This window comes from Artemia sp. Qi Xiang Cuo, chromosome 7 (assembly GCF_049724085.1).
Source record: "Artemia sp. Qi Xiang Cuo chromosome 7, ASM4972408v1, whole genome shotgun sequence".
Taxonomy (NCBI): Eukaryota; Metazoa; Arthropoda; class Branchiopoda; order Anostraca; family Artemiidae; genus Artemia; species Artemia sp. Qi Xiang Cuo.
Window position 1 is genome coordinate 41,121,805 of NC_142800.1, and position 16,630 is coordinate 41,138,434.

At 33.7% G+C, this 16,630-nt stretch overlaps 1 protein-coding gene across 1 annotated transcript in view; it reads left to right on the top strand.

Annotated features, from left to right (window-relative positions):
* The first annotated feature begins 565 nt into the window (after positions 1 to 565).
* The window catches only part of LOC148950281 (glutamate receptor 1-like), a 413,540-nt gene continuing 397,475 nt past the window's right edge, over positions 566 to 16,630 (top strand). Inside the window, exon 1 of the mRNA XM_089091823.1 lies at positions 566 to 630. The gene's annotated coding sequence lies outside the window, so the exon portion shown is untranslated. The remainder of the gene's footprint in view (positions 631 to 16,630) is intronic.

The window sequence follows — 16,630 nt, forward strand, 5'->3', positions numbered from 1 at the left end:
TCAATGGTTAAAAGGCCATTAAATCTTTCAAGGAGGGAGGAGGCAGGCATAGGTTTTAAAAGTTTTTGTTTGTCATGAATGTATCGTGTTTTCTATCATTTTTATATTAAAATAATGCCGCATATCAATGACAAGCTTTCTTAATCGCTATTTTTTTTATTTAGACTTGAAGCTAAGGCGAATGGTAAGAGCTAATATGGCGCGCTTATTTCTCAGATAGTTTTTTTTTATTTAGGTCTAATTCCATAATAAAACCGGGTTTAAACCTAAACCAGGAATAAAACCAGGTTTTATTCTTGATTTTAGTTTAGAAGAAAGCCATGACCCTTGACCTTACCTGAAAAATATGTATATGAATTAAAAGAAACATTATCGTAAGTTTTAAGATGTATGATACCAAATTAATGCTTTCCATCAGCAAAAGCATATCATATTTTGTATTTATCTTTATTTCTTTTTCTGAAAGCCTTTGGCAGAATCACAGCGCTTGTCTTCTTTAGATGGGAACATCACCCCGAGAAAATATTTCTTTAACATTCAGTAGATGTATTGGCTTGGAGATGATTTGGAAGCTGGTTTTATTCCTAGGATGCACTTTAGTTCAAGGAGCTGTTGACAAATATCCTATTGGTAAGAATTTAAAGAAAAGACAAGCATGGGCGACCATAAGCTGAATTTTAGGGGGGGGTCTTACCCTTTTTAATGGGCACTTCCAATGCTGTATAATAGAAATCTCAAAACAAACATACAAAAATATAAGGCAGCATCATTTGGCCAAGGGAGGGGGGATCTGGAGCCCCCTATGCCCCCATATGGGCGCCCATGTACACAAGAATAAAATAATTAAAGTATGGTCGGCATTAAAAATCAATGCGAAGACAGTTTTACTGCTTTTAACAATTATAAATTTAGTAGACCCTAAATACCCAGTTTTGTAATTTATTCAGGCCGTTACATCTGAAATATGTATATTGCTTGGCTCAGTTTCGCAATAGCAAGTTTTGAATGTTGTATTTAGCCTGATCGTGCAGAGTATGTAATATTTAATTCGACAATGAGCCTAGTTTATTTAATGTTTTGTACCGATATCAACTCTAAATCTCTTTTAACATGTTGCAAATACTAAAAATTAATTTATTTGAATGTTTGTCTCAGCAAACCATTATTTTTGTATTTCTACGTGGCATTTATATTAGTAGCCTGGGTTTTATCCCATTGGGAAACTTTATTATGGTCATTTGATTTGTATTTGTGTGTTTTTTTTCTCAATTTCACAAATTTGATGTAGGTTTTACACACATAAATGTATTTACATTTATACCGGAAAAAGCTAGTTCTCATGATGGTGATTCTCTCTTTAATTTGTTGGATCCTAAAAACGTGAGGAGTTGGAACTGATTACCAATTATGCGTGTTTGGTGAGAGCTTCTCGAGAGTAGTTATCATTTGTGAAATAATAGCCGCAGGTGGAAATTTTTGAAAAATTAAGCTATTTATTTACATTTGTAAATTAGTACTCGTTTTGCAAATTTTTCATTTTGTAGGGATTCAATATTTTAAATGGAAGCATCAGCGTTGTTGCCGATAAGAATGTCATTGAAAATTGAAGATAGATTAACAATAGGTGTTCGCTATTTCCTCAATAATTTAATAGGTAATCTAGAATTTTCATTTCGTGGCTATTTGGTCATTTTAAGGCGAAATGTGCTGAGAGTTAAAGGCATGTCACCACTTAAATTCAGAGATCATCCTTAGTCCTACAGTAGCCTAGGCTATGTCAATTATGTAATATTTTCCTCAAGTCTCCAGTCGCTCTTACGAAGCTTCCAGATCAATACTGTATGCAAACAGTTAATTTTGCATGAACTTGACACGTGTTAGGAAAATTAGAACATAAAAGCAAAAATCAGAGCTTCATCAGGCTGCAAAGAGTTTTCACTAAAACGGTGGATAACATAGAGCTGAATGAACTTTCTTCAACTTTTCTTGTCTGCTCTTTCAATACGACCAACAGTGATGTCATTCGGAAAAGTAAAAGTGCACCTTGTCATCTCTCTGTTTTTCTTAGGATGCCCATGAAGGCTATTATATATTATATCACAGGTGAAATCCCCAAACTGAGTCGAAGTTCAGGCTAAAAGAGGTTTTCCAATCTTTCGGCCGGTGATAGTTGCTATAAGGGGTCTTTTGATACTCAAAATAACCGTTTGCAACCCACGAAGAAGTGCCAGTTTGAATATATTATTCCTATTTTTATTTTGTGACTACTCTTGACCTTCGTCTTTGGCAGTTGTACCAGACATCATAAGATGTACTAACAGAGCAGAGGGGCATCGGCATCGACTCGCATCGGAGTGAATCAGAGACTTGGGTGCCAACAGATTGAATTTTGATAAAACTGACATCTTCATTAACAGCAGGGATCTTGTTCTATATCATAAACTAAAAAAAATATAAAAAATAAAAAAATGGTTTTGTAAGAAGGAGTACAGACCCATAATAAGACCTAAGACGAGAAGAAATAAATTCCTATAATAGTTAAAAGTTTGATAGTTAAATTAAAAACGAACAGAAATTAAAATAAACATTCACACTGAACAAAAAATATAACAGATGCTGCTTAAGTGGAATAAGTGATTCCTACAAACCAATAGAAAATAGAATCAATAATTAGGTAAAATTTGAATCGAATAAAAATTAGCACAGACATGAACTGGTCAATGACCCTTTAAACCTTCTAAAGTTCTTCTAACCCTTCTAATTTGCGCTTTACTAAAAACAGTAATTGTTATTAATAGTGTCGTTTTATTTACCAAAAACATTGACAAAAAAAATAAATAAATAAAAATAAATAAAACCACCATGATGTTCAAGACGACTGGAAAGAAAAAAATGAAAGTCGATTGATTGTTTAATATTTAGTGACATCAATTTTTGAAACCTCAGCAGTTTCGGATTTTTCAGTGTTTTTGTTACAAAAGAAAAATGTTTAGGTAGACCTACTTATGTTTGTTTTAAGTTTTGTTCGTTTTAAGATTTAATTGATTATTTATTTTAAATTATTTTAGTTTCAGGTTCCATTTATTCATTGATAGCAATTTCTGTTGTTTTTATGTTTGAATCAAACAATTCGTGGTAACGAACCGTAAGTAACGAGCAACCCGGCTCAATAGTACCCAAAACTGTAAAAAACGGAATTTTGATACCAATAGATACATCAAAAGAATTATATTTTTATGCTGATTTCAAATATATAAGTTTCACAAAGTTTAGTTTTACCCATCAAAAGTTACGCACCTAAGAAAATTTGTCTTATTTTCGAGAAAAGGGGGAAACATCCCCTAAAAGTGATAGACTCTTAATGAAAATCACACCATCAGATTCAGCGTATCAGAAATTCCCGCTGTAGAGGTTAAAAACTCCTATATGCAAATATGTGGAATTTGGTATTTTTTGCCAGACGAAAGGTCACGGATGCGTGTTTATTGTTTTTTTATTTTTTTTTTCCCAGGAGTGATCTTATCGATCGAGTGGTCCTAGAATATCTCAGGAGAGCTCTTTTGAACGAAAATTAAAAATTTTATTCCCTTTTTAAGTGACCGAAAAATTGGAGGGAAGCTAGGCCTCCTCCAACGCTAATTTTTTCCCCAAAGGCACCCGATCGAAATTTTAAGACAGCCCTAGTGTTCAGCATGGTGAAAAACATAATGACTATGTCTTTGAGGATGACTTAATCCCCACAGTTCCCGGGAGAAGGGGTGCAAATTATGAACTTTGCCCAATGTTAACGTATAATACTGGCTATTGGGAAGCATACAGATGTTTTAGGGAGGATTTTTTCTGGTAGTGGGGGGATGGGCTGGTCAGGGTTTACATGGGAGGATCTTTCTATGAAGGAAGCTTTCGAGGAGGAAGGAACATTGCTATGAAAGAGGCGCTGGATTTCCCAGCATTATTTAAAAAACGATCGGAAATTAAATAAAAACAAAGTTTTTCAAATGAAAGTAAGAAGCAACATCAAAATTAAAACGAACAAAAATTATTACGTATATGATTGGGTTCACCCCCTAGTTAATACCTCGCTCTTTACGCTAATGTTTTTATTGTACTTTCATAAGAGCTATTTATTCTAATTAACGGCCTTTATGATTAAGGGGTCATTCTTAAAGGATTGAAACAAAATTCAAACTTTAGCGTAAAGAATGAGGTATTATATTAGGGGGCGAACCCCCTAATATACCTGATAAAAATATACGAATACAGAAGGTCGCTACGTAAGTTAATTCGTAAGTTACGTATATTTATTACTAATAAAAACGTTCGTAAATAAAATTGAAATTAGTAGGGCCCTTTTTTAAGTAACAAAAAATATTGGAGGGCAACCAGCCCCCTCTCCAACCCCTTTTCTCTCAAAATTGTCACATCAAAATTTCAAGAAAACCATTTATCCAAAAAAAGGTAAAGTTAATATGCAATTTTCGTTTTAATTATTCATGTAAGGTGAGCCAAAATCAAAACCTGCATTAATTCAAAAACGTTAAGAAATTAAATTAAAAAACTTTTTTTTGTTTAACTGAAAGAAAGGAGCGACGTTAAAACTTAAAACGAACAGAAATTATTCCGTATATGAAAGGGGCTGTCCCCTCCTCAACGCCTCGCTCTTTAGCGCTAAAGTTTTTTTGTTGTTTAAAAAAATACAGTTGTGAGGCATGAATGGGCTGTCCTATCCTTAACGCCTCGCTATTTACGCTAAAGTTAGACTCTTTCTTACAACTCTATTTTTTTTTAAACTACAATGCATTCTTTAAAAACCTTATATGCCCCAAGGGCATAACTTACAACCTTAGCACTGAGAGCTCTGAAAGGGGGTTGTCATACTCAAAAACATAATTTCCGGACCCTTCAACTACGTCCAATGAAATGGCTATATACAATTTTGATCGGAAGTGATTGGGGAAATGATGGGCTGGGGGATGGGGGCCTCCAATCACTTCTGACTATTAATAAGGGCACTAGCCCTCTCAATTCTTATTAGAATGAACCCTTTTTAAAATATCTACGACAATGCTTTCTATAAAAACCTTATATGAGTAGTAAGTATCTATTGAATTCTGGGGGTTTATGTTCCTTCCTATGCTATTCTGGGGGTTTATGTTCCTTCCTATGCTATTCTGGGGGTTTATATTCCTTCCTATGCTATTCTGGGGGTTTATGTTCCCTCCCATGCTATTCTAGGAGCTTATGTTCCTTCCTATGCTATTACAAGGGCTTATGTTCCCTCCCATGCTATTTTAAGGGCTTATGTTCCCTTCCATGCTATTCTATGTTCCCTCCCATGTTTCCATTGTTATTCTATGGGACCTCTACACGTGATTAAACACGTTATGAAACTATGTGCTATTTGCTTATGTCCCGTTGGTACCATTCCAAACGAGCGGGGATTCCCCTCCTGTTCCTAAACATTGCAAAACAGATAACAGTATGAACGGGGATTCCCCGCACAAATTTGTTTCAACTCCAAGTTTTTCAACCAGACTGGTTATTAGGAAAGGTTTTTTAGGGAAAGCTGTCAATCACCCATGTGTTATCCACAGTTCCATTTTTGAAGTCTGTGGAAACAGTTTGACGTGTTCAGTGAGATTACGTTCCTTGGAACAATTTTGGAGGGAAAACCAAAAGTACTCAGAATCAAAAATAAATGGGATCTCCCTCAAGGGCAAGGTTCAGAGGCCCCTCCTTCCTCCATTTCTGAGGGAAGGGGAGGGGGGGGTGTGTCAATTTTGGAGGGAAAACCAAAAATACTCAGAATCGAAAATAAACGGGATCTACCTCAAGAGGAAGGCTCAGAGGCCCTTCGTTCCCCCATTTCTGAGAGCAGGGGAGGGTGAATTTCTTTCGTTGAAATGCAAGAGTTGGAATATTTCAGTAGTGTTTTGTTGTGCTTTACCTTGTCACAGTTACATTCTCTTGATTTTCCAAAGTTCATTTTGGATTTCTTCCTTGAAATGCAAGAGTTGGAATATTTCAGTAGTGTCTTGTCGTGGTTTACCTTGTCACAGCTACATTCTCATGATTTTTCAAAGATCATTTTGGATTTATTTCGTTGAAATGCAAGAGTTGGAATATTTCAGTAGTGACTTGTTGTGCTTTACCTTGTCACCGTTACATTCTCTTGATTTTTCGAAGTTCATTTTGAATTTCTGTGGTGAAATGCAAGAGTTGGAATATTTCAGTAGTGTTTTGTTGTGCTTTACCTTATCACAGTTACATTCTGTTGATTTTCATAGTTCATTTTGAATTTCTTTCATTGAAATGCAAGAGTTGGAATATTTCAATAGTGTTTTGTTGTGCTTTACCTTGTCACAGTTACATTCTCTTGATTTTTCAAAGTTCATTTTGGATTTCTTCCTTGAAATGCAAGAGTTGGAATATTTCAGTAGTGTCTTGTCGTGGTTTACCTTGTCACAATTACATTCTCAAGATTTTTAAAGTTCATTTTGGATTTCTTTCGTTGAAATGCAAGAGTTGGAATATTTCAGTAGTGACTTGTTGTGCTTTACCTTATCCCAGTTACATTCTCTTAATTTTTCGAAGTTCATTTTGAATTTCTGTCGTAAAATGCAAGAGTTGGAATATTTCAGTAGTGTTTTGTTGTGCTTTACCTTGTCAAAGTTACATTCTGTTGATTTTCATAGTTCATTTTGAATTTATTTCATTGAAATGCAAGAATTGGAATATTTCAATAGTGTTTTGTTGTGCTTTACCTTGTCACAGTTACATTCTCTTTATTTTTCAAAGTTCATTTTGAATTTCTTTCGTGAAATGCAAGAATTGGAATATTTCAGTAGTGTCTTGTCGTGGTTTACCTTGTCACAGCTACATTCTCATGATTTTCAAAGTTCATTTTGGATTTCTTTCGTTGAAATGCGAGAGTTAGAATATTTCAGTAGTGTCTTGTTGAGCTTTACCTTGTCACAGTTACATTTTCTTGATTTTTCGAAGTTCATTTTGAATTTCTGTCGTGAAATGTAAGAGTTGGAATATTTCAGTAGTGTTTTGTTGCGCTTTACCTTGTCACATTTACATTCTGTTGATTTTTATAGTTCATTTTGAATTTGTTTCCTTGAAATGCAAGAGTTGGAATATTTCAGTAGTGTGTTGTTGTGCTTTACCTTGTCACAGTTACATTCTCTTCATTTTTCAAAGTTCATTTTAAATTTCTGTCGCCAAATGCAAGAGTTGGAATATTTCATTAGTGTCTTGTCGTGGTTTACCTTGTCACAGCTACATTCTCATGATTTTTCAAAGTTCATTTTGGATTTCTTTCGTGAAATGCAAGAGTTGAAATATTTCAGTAGTGACTTGTTGTGCTTTACCTTGTCACAGTTATATTCTCTTGATTTTTCGAAGTTCATTTTGAATTTCTGTCGTGAAATTCAAGAGTTGGAATATTTCAGTAGTGTTTTGTTGTGCTTTACCTTGTCACAGTTACATTCTGTTGATTTTCATAGTTCATTTTAATTTCTTTCATTGAAATGCAAGAGTTGGAATATTTCAGTTGTGTTTTGTTGTGCTTTACCTTGTCAAAGTTACATTCTCTTAACTTTTCAAAGTTCATTTTGAATTTCTTTCGTGAAATGCAATAATTGGAATATTTCAGTAGTTTATAGCAGTTGTTTACCTCGTCACAGCTACATTCTCTTTATTTGTAAAAGTTCATTTTGAATTTCTTTTGTTGAAATGCAAGAGTTGGAATATTTCAGTAGTGACTTGTTGTGCTTTACCTTGTCACAGTTACATTCTCTTGGTTTTTCGAAGTTCATTTTGAATTTCTGTCGTGAAATGCAAGAGTTGGAATATTTCAGTAGTGTTTTGTTGTGCTTTACCTTGTCACAGTTACATTCTGTTGATTTTCATAGTTCATTTTGAATTTCTTTCATTGAAATGCAAGAGTTGGAATATTTCAGTAGTGTTTTGTTGTGCTTTACCTTGTCACAGTTACATTCTCTTAATTTTTCAAAGTTCATTTTGAATTTCTTTCGTGAAATGCAAGAATTGGAATATTTCAGTAGTGTCTTGTCGTGGTTTACCTTGTCTCAGCTACATTCTCATGATTTTTCAAAGTTCATTTCGGATTTCTTTCGTTGAAATGCAAGAGTTGGAATATTTCAGTAGTGACTTGTTGTGCTTTACCTTGTCACAGTTACATTCTCTTGATTTTTCTAAGTTCAGTTTGAATTTCTTTCGAGAAATGCAAGAGTTGTAATATTTCAGTAGTGTGTTGTTGTGCTTTACCTTGTCACAGTTACATTCCGTTGATTTCCATAGTTCATTTTGAATTTCTTTCATTGAAATGCAAGAGTCGGAATATTTCAGTAGTGTTTTGTTGTACTTTACCTTGTCACAGTTACATTCTCTTAATTTTTCAAAGTTCATTTTGAATTTCTTTCGTGAAATGCAAGAATTGGAATATTTCAGTAGTATCTTGTCGTGGTTTACCTTGTCACAGCTACATTCTCATGATTTTTCAAAGTTCATTTCGGATTTCTTTCGTTGAAATGCAAGAGTTGGAATATTTCAGTAGTGACTTGTTGTGCTTTACCTTGTCACAGTTACATTATCTTGATTTTTCAAAGTTCATTTTGAATTTCTGTCGTTAATTGCAAGAGTTGGAATATTTCAGTAGTGTTTTGTTGTGCTTTACCTTGTCACAGTTACATTCTGTTGATTTTCATAGTTCATTTTGAATTTCTTTCTTTGAAATGCAAGAGTTGTTATATTTCAGTACTGTTTTGTTGTGCTTTACCTTGTCACAGTTACATTCTCTTAATTTTCCGAAGTTCATTTTGAATTTCTTTCGTGAAATGCAAGAATTGGAATATCGTTTCTTCAACTGAAAGTAAGGAGCAACATCAAAACTTAAAAACGGAAAGAAAATAGAGGCTGTTTCCAAAAGATTTAGGATTCATTAACTTTATTGTTGACAGTCAAAAGCTATGGGTTTGAGAAAACATCTATTGTCAGACACACTATTTCCGTAAAATCTGAGCTATTAAGGTTTTTTGACCGTAAACTCTAGTTTTTTGTAAGAAAATTATGGAAAATACAATTCTCTGGTTCAAATGTGAAACTTAAGTCTATTTTTGGATCGAAAAATAAAACTATTTCCTTAAAATCTGAGCTAATAAGGGTTTTTTGACCGTAAACTCTAGTTTCTTGTAAGAAAATTATGGAAAATACAATTCTCTAGTTCAAATATGAAACTTAATTCCAGTTTTGGATAATCATAATGATGAGAGATTATTGCTCTAAGTCAATAATTTTTTTTTCATAAAAAAAACAATTTTTTTTAAACTTCGAAATTATTAAACTACATTTATTTTTTATACTTTTCTTTTTTTGGTATATTAAAATGTTAAAATGTATTTCTTGAATTCACATCATAGATACACAATATGGAAATTATAAAAAAAAAATGTAATTTCCAGACTTCATTTGCATGCAAGAGATACTGAGAGTTCTATGACTCCTCCCCACAATAAATTCTAAGGGTTTTATGACTCCTCCCAAAAAGGAATTCAGATGGTTTTAGGAGTCATCCCCCTTAGCCATAACTCAATTCGACCTTGGGCAAAGGTATAAAAGTTTGATGATGTATTTCTCTTCTTAACAAGTACATTAATACCTTCCAAGATAATAAGACTCTATGACACAGAATTTATCGGTTTGGAAAAATCATCTTGTGGTGTTATATTTGAATGTGCATTTTTATTATTGTCAATGGAACTTGAAGAAATTGACTGTTATCATTGGATAGTGAACTACAACATGTATGAGTATGATAAAAGCTTGTGGAGTACTACATTACATCGTATAAACAGACTGGGATTCTACGATTGAGTGATTACACCACTTAATAATAGCGGTCAGGTACTGAGAAATGATCAGGAGGAAGTCAGTGAAATTTGTAGCTTTTTCGGGGTTGAAGCACTCTATGTAAAGGGTAATGTACCTACCGATAAAGTTTTAATTGAAAAGTGTGACCCTAGGATTCCACTTTTCAATCTAGAAGAATCTAAGTGTCCTAAATTTGAAGGGGTTTATCATCGTCCTGAAGACGAGGTCAGGTTCTTCGCACACTGGATACCTAAGGTCATACCTGATCGTGATAAAATGCATTAGACATGGTAAAAACTATTTCATTTTATGAGACCATCGTTTCTGGATGTTTAAGAGTGAACGTGTGTATGACTATGTGTCATAATATAATTTTGTATTAATATTCTACATAGCATTATTTCATTAAAAATATATTATGCATTACATTGTTATATTTTCATTATTTTTAGAGTAAGCTAGCATATCAACAGTTTAGAATGTATATTAAAACATCGGAGATTTGAGAAAAAGAATTTGCATACATCTATTGTCAGACACATGGGGTAACATTGACAAAATCTAGGTATCAGAATGAATAAATTTTTTATCAACATCCGATGTTGGATTTGTCATTATGTCATTATGAAAAAATTGTAAGTAGGTAAGTAAGTAAGTAACAAACCCTTTCTTGAATTCACCTTTTGGATACACAAAGAAGACATTTCATTCAAGAAAATATGAAAATATTTGTAAGTAGGTAACACACTCTTTCTTGAAGTCACCCCTTGGATACACAATACAGATACTTTATTCAAGAAATTATGAAAAAATCGCAAGTAAGTAATAAACTCTTTCTCGAATTCCGCATTTGGATGCACAATACAGAAATTTAATTCAAGAAACTATGAAAAAAAATGTACGTAAGTAAATAACAAACTCTATGCTTTTTATGCATCAATTGTTGGATATATTGAATAAAATATGCAAAGTCGACATAGCTTTATTTCATCTTTTAAGGTTAATTTAGACGAGGTTACGTGCGCGCACGTCTTTACCTTAAAAAATGAAATAAAGCTATATCGACTTTGCATATTTTATACAACATATCCGACAATAGAGGCAGAAAAGGCAGAGAGTTTGTTGCTTGCTTACTTACATTTTTGTTTCATAATTTTTTGATTTAAATTTCTGTATTTTACATCATAAGGGGAAATTAAAGAAAAAATTTTTTACTTGCAACTTTTTCATAATTTCTTGAATAAAGTATCTGTATTGTGTATCCAAGGGGTGACTTCAAGAAAGAGTGTGTTACTTACTTACAAATATTTTCATATTTTCTTGAATGAAATGTCTTCTTTGTGTATCCAAGAGGTGAATTCAAGAAAGAGTTTGTTACTTAAGGGCTTTGCCCTTGAGGCAGATCCCGTTTATTTTCGATTCTGAGCTTTTTTGGTTATCCCTCAAAAATTGAGCCCCCCTCCCCTGCTCACAGAAATGGGGGAATGAAGGGCCTCTGAGCCTTCCCCTTCAGGCATGTCACGTTTATTTTCGATTCTGAGTTTGTTTGGTTGTACCTCCAATATTGACCTTCTCCCCTCCCCGGCCCTCAGAAATGCGGGCCCGAAGGGCCTCTGAGCCTTGCCCTTGAGGCAGATCCCGTTTATTTTCGAGTCTGAGTATTTTTGGTTTTCCCCCCAAAAGTGACCCCCCCCCTCCACTGCCCTCAGAAATTGGGGAACGAAGGGCCTCTGAGCCTTCCCCTTGAGGCAGATCCCGTTTATTTTCTATTCTGAGTATTTTTGGTTTTCCCTCCAAAATTGACCCTTCACGTTAAAAAATTATCCAATCACTAATTACCCCTTTTTTGCAAATGTCAATCAATGAATTCCGATTGTAAAAGCGTGTTTAATCATGTTACCTAACCCACAGTACAGCAATTTGATATGCGTAGCCTACTGCCAGGAACCAGTGGGGGGATCCTTGCTCGTAATTGCTAATCACCTGAACCCTTTTATCCATCGTCAAGTACATGTTCCAAAAATATTTTATTCAGAGATTTCACGTTAAAAAATTATCCAATTACTAATTACCCCTTTTTTGCAAATGTCTATCAAACGCCAAGGAACGTAATCTCACCAAACACGTCAAACTGTTTCCACAGACTTCAAAAATGGAACTATGGATAACACATGGGTGATTGACAGCTTTCCCTAAAAAATCTTTCCTAATAACCAGTCTGGTTGAAAAACTTGGAGTTTAAACAAATTGTTGCGGGGAATCCCCGTTCATAATGTTATCTTTTTTGTAATGTTTAGGAACAGGAGGGGAATCCCACTCGTTTGGAATGGTACCAACGGGACATGAGCAAATAGCACGTAGTTTCATGACGTGTTTTTAATCATGTGTAGAGGTCTCATAGAATAACAATAGAAGGGACATAGAACAGCATGGAAGGGAACATATGCCCTTAAAATAGCATGGGAGGGAACATAAGCCCTTGTAATAGCATAGGAAGGAACATAAGCTCCTAGAATAGCATGGGAGGGAACATAAACCACCAGAATAGCATTGGAAGGAACATAAACCCCCAGAATAGCATAGGAAGGAACATAAACCCCCAGAATAGCATAGGAAGGAACATAAACCCCCAGAATTCAATAGATACTTACTACTTATATGGCCCAAAGGCATAACTTACAACCTTTGCTCTTGGGGCTGTGGGGGGTTTGTCATCCTTAAAAACTTAATTTCTGGACCTTTGAATTACGTTGAAAAAAATGGCTATCTCAAAATTTTGATTGAATGTGTTCGGGAAAATGGTGGGTATGCGAGGGGGTTAGTTGTCCTCCAATCACTTTCGACTCTTAAAAAGGGCATATTTGACCTGAGGGTTGTGGGGGGGGGGGTGCCATTCTCAAAGACCTAATTTCTAGAAACTCAAACTATGTTGAACAAAATGGCTATCTAAAAATTTTGATTGGATGTGTTTGGGCAAATGGTGGGCGTGAGAGGGGGTTAGTTGCCCTCCAATCACTTTCTACTATTAAAAAAGGCACTAGCCCTTTCAATTTCCCATCAAATGATCCCTTTTTGAAGTTTCTACGACAACACTTTTTATATACCTTATATGCCTCAAGGGCATAACTTACAACCCGTGCCCTGAGGGGCGTGGGAGGTTATCATCCTCAAAGACCTAATTTTCAGAACTTTCAACTGCATTGAACGAAATGGATATCTCGAAATTTTGATTGCATGTGTTTGGGGAAATGTTGGGCGTGAGAGGGGGGTTAGTTGACATCCAATCACTTTCGACTATTAAAAATGGCACTTGCCCTTTCAATTTACAATTGAATGAGTCCTTTTTGAAATTTCTACGACAACACTTTCTATAAAACCTTATATACGCCCAGGGCATAACTTACAATCCTTGCCATTAGGGCTCTGAGGGGGTTATCATCCTCAAAGACCTAATTTCCAAAACTTTAAACTACGTTGAACAAAATGAATATTTCAAAATTTTGATTGCATGTGTTTGGGGAAAATGGTGGGTATGAGAGGGGGTTTAGTTGGCCTCTAATCACTTTCAACTATTAAAAAGGCACTAGCCATTTCAATTTCCAATTGAATGAGCCCTCTTTGAAGTTTTTACGACAAGACTTCCTGTAAAAACCTTATATGTCCCCAGGGCATAACTTACAACCCTCTCCTTGAGGGCTGTGGGGGGTTTATCATCCTCAGTGACCTAATTTCCGGAACTTTTAACTATTTTGAACAAAATGGCAGTAGTATTGATATAACAGTTCCAACGGGGCAGGTAGCCAATGTAGCTATAACAGTTTCAAGCGGGCAATCTCCCCATATAGCTATAACGATTACAACGAGGGTGTCTCCCTATATAGCTATAACGCTAGAGAGCGGGGTGTCTCCCATATAGCTACAATGCTTACAACAAGACAGTCCCGCCAATAAAAGCAGACAGTGTAATGACTGGAATTCAACCACCGTGAAAATTCGTGTTGATCTGTGTTCAAAGTGCGTGATGTTTCCTTTTGTTTGAAATTGTGATTCATTCACTCTGACATTGAGCGTGGATATATATATATATAAAAAAAAAGAAAAAAAAAGAAAAATCAGATTCCATGAACAAAATTAGTTTCAATATGTAGAAAAAAAAATCAACGTACTTGTTTCACGAAGAGAAAAAATAAACATGCAACAAATTTCAGGAATACAACATCAGCACGCAGCAAGTAAATTTTTTTTTTCTAATATATATATCTGTAAAACTATAGCATGATTCTAAAAGAAACACTTTCCTAAATATATAAAAAAAAAAGTGTTTTATTGATATAAAGGATAAAGATCTATATATTGTATCGTTTTTAATATTTTGACATCTTCATCATCATCTTCATCATCAACTGCTGATCTCTCTATGTTAATATCTACTTTCCGTCTCTTAGCTGGTGGGGGGAGAAACTCTATGCTATCACCATCGATTAATAACTGCTGAATCATTCGTCTTTTAGTGGGTGGGGGGTGAAACTCGATTCTATCTTCATCCACTGCCTGGTCTACTGGAGTTTTCAACTTTTTTCCCCTCCGGTCTACAGAATTTCCTACAGTTGATAATTTTTCATCCTTCTCCTCTTCAGTTACTGGCATTTCTTTCCATTGGCTACAATCAAATATTGACTGTGGCTCCTGAAACTTAAAAATAATATATGAGGATCAAGTTAGTAAAGTTAAATGAATATAAACCCTTTTTATGCATGTATGATTCGGACAGTTGATTTACTCGAATTTCTAAAGTTTAGAATCTCCTGAAACCTAGATCTCGGAAGCTTATTATGTTATTTTTTTTGTTCGGCATAGATGAAAGGTCCAATACCTGAGTTAAACTAAGAGATTACATTTTGACATCGTTTGACAATTTACAACATTTTAAGGTTTCCTTTAGTTTCAAAATGGTTTTGTCAGTCACCTTCTTTAATCATTCATAAACAAGACAGAAGAAAACCAATTTCCACTGTTTATCGACATTAAATTATTAAGAAGGCTATTATTTCTTTGAAATACACATTTACATTATTAATTTCATGTTTTTGATTTGATATTGACGAAGAATTTAAACACATCTTCCACTAGTTATTGTTTTTTGTTCGGCATAAATGAAAGGTCGAATACCTCAGTCAAACTAAGAGATTACATTTTTACAATGTTTGACAATTTACTACATTTTAAGGTTTTCTTTAGTTTCAAAATGTATTTTGTCAGTCACCATCTTTAATCATTCATAAACAATACCGAAGAAAACCAATTTCCACTTTTTATCGACATTTAATTATTAAGAAGGCTAATATTTCTTTGAAATACACATTTACATTTATAATTTCATGTTTTTGATTTTATATTGATGAAGAATTTAAACACAGCTTCAAGTAGTTATTTTTTTTTCGGCATAGATGAAAGTTCCAATACCTGAGTTAAACTAAGAGATTACATTTTGACATCGTTTGTAAATTTACTACATTTTAAGGTTTTCTTTAGTTTCAAAATGTTTTTGTCAGTCACCATCTTTAATCATTCATAAACAATACTGAAGAAAACCAATTTCCAGTGTTTGTCGATATTAAATTATTAAGAAGGCTATTATTTCTTTGAAATACACATTTATATTTATAATTTCATGTTTTTGATTTTAAATTGATGAAGAATTTAAACACAACTTCAACTAGTTATTTTTTTTGTTCGGCATAAATGAAAGGTCCAATATCTCAATCAAACTAAGCGATTACATTTTGACATTGTTTGACAATTTACTACATTTTAAGGTTTCTTTAGTTTCAAAATGTTTTTGTCAGTCACCACCTTTAATCATTCATAAACAATACCGAAGAAAACCAATTTTCACTGTTTGTCGACATTAAATTATTAAGAAGGCTATTATTTCTTTGAAATACACATTTACATTTATAATTTCATGTTTTTGATTTTATATTGATGAAGAATTTAATCACAGCTTCAACTAGTTATTTTTTTGTTCGGCATAGATGAAAGGTCCAATACCTGTGTTAAACTAAGCGATTACATTTTGACATTGTTTGACAATTTACTAAATTTTAAGGTTTTCTTTAGTTTCAAAATGTATTTGTCAGTCACCATCTTTAATCATTCACAAACAATACTGAAGAAAACCAATTTCCAGTGTTTGTCGACATTAAATTATTAAGCAGTCTATTATTTCTTTGAAATACACATTTACATTTTTAATTTCATGTTTTTGATTTTATATTGATGAAGAATTTAAACACAGCTTCAAGTAGTTATTTTTTTTGTTCGGCATAGATGAAAGTTCCAATAACTCAGTCAAACTAAGAGATTATATTTTGACATTGTTTGACAATTTACTTAATTTTAAGGTTTTCTTTAGTTTCAGAATGTTTTTGTCAGTCACCATCTTTAATCATTCATAAACAATACTGAAGAAAACCAATTTCCACAGTTTATCGACATTAAATTATTAAGATGGTAATTATTTCTTTGAAATACGCATTTACATGTATAATCTCATGTTTTTGATTTTAAATTGACTAAGAATTTAAACACAACTTCAAGTAGTTATTTTTTTTTGTTCGGCATAAATGAAAGGTCCAATACCTCAATCAAACTAAGCGATTACATTTTGACATTGTTTGACCATTTACTACATTTTAAGGTTTTCTTTAGTTTAAAAATGTTTTTGTCAGTC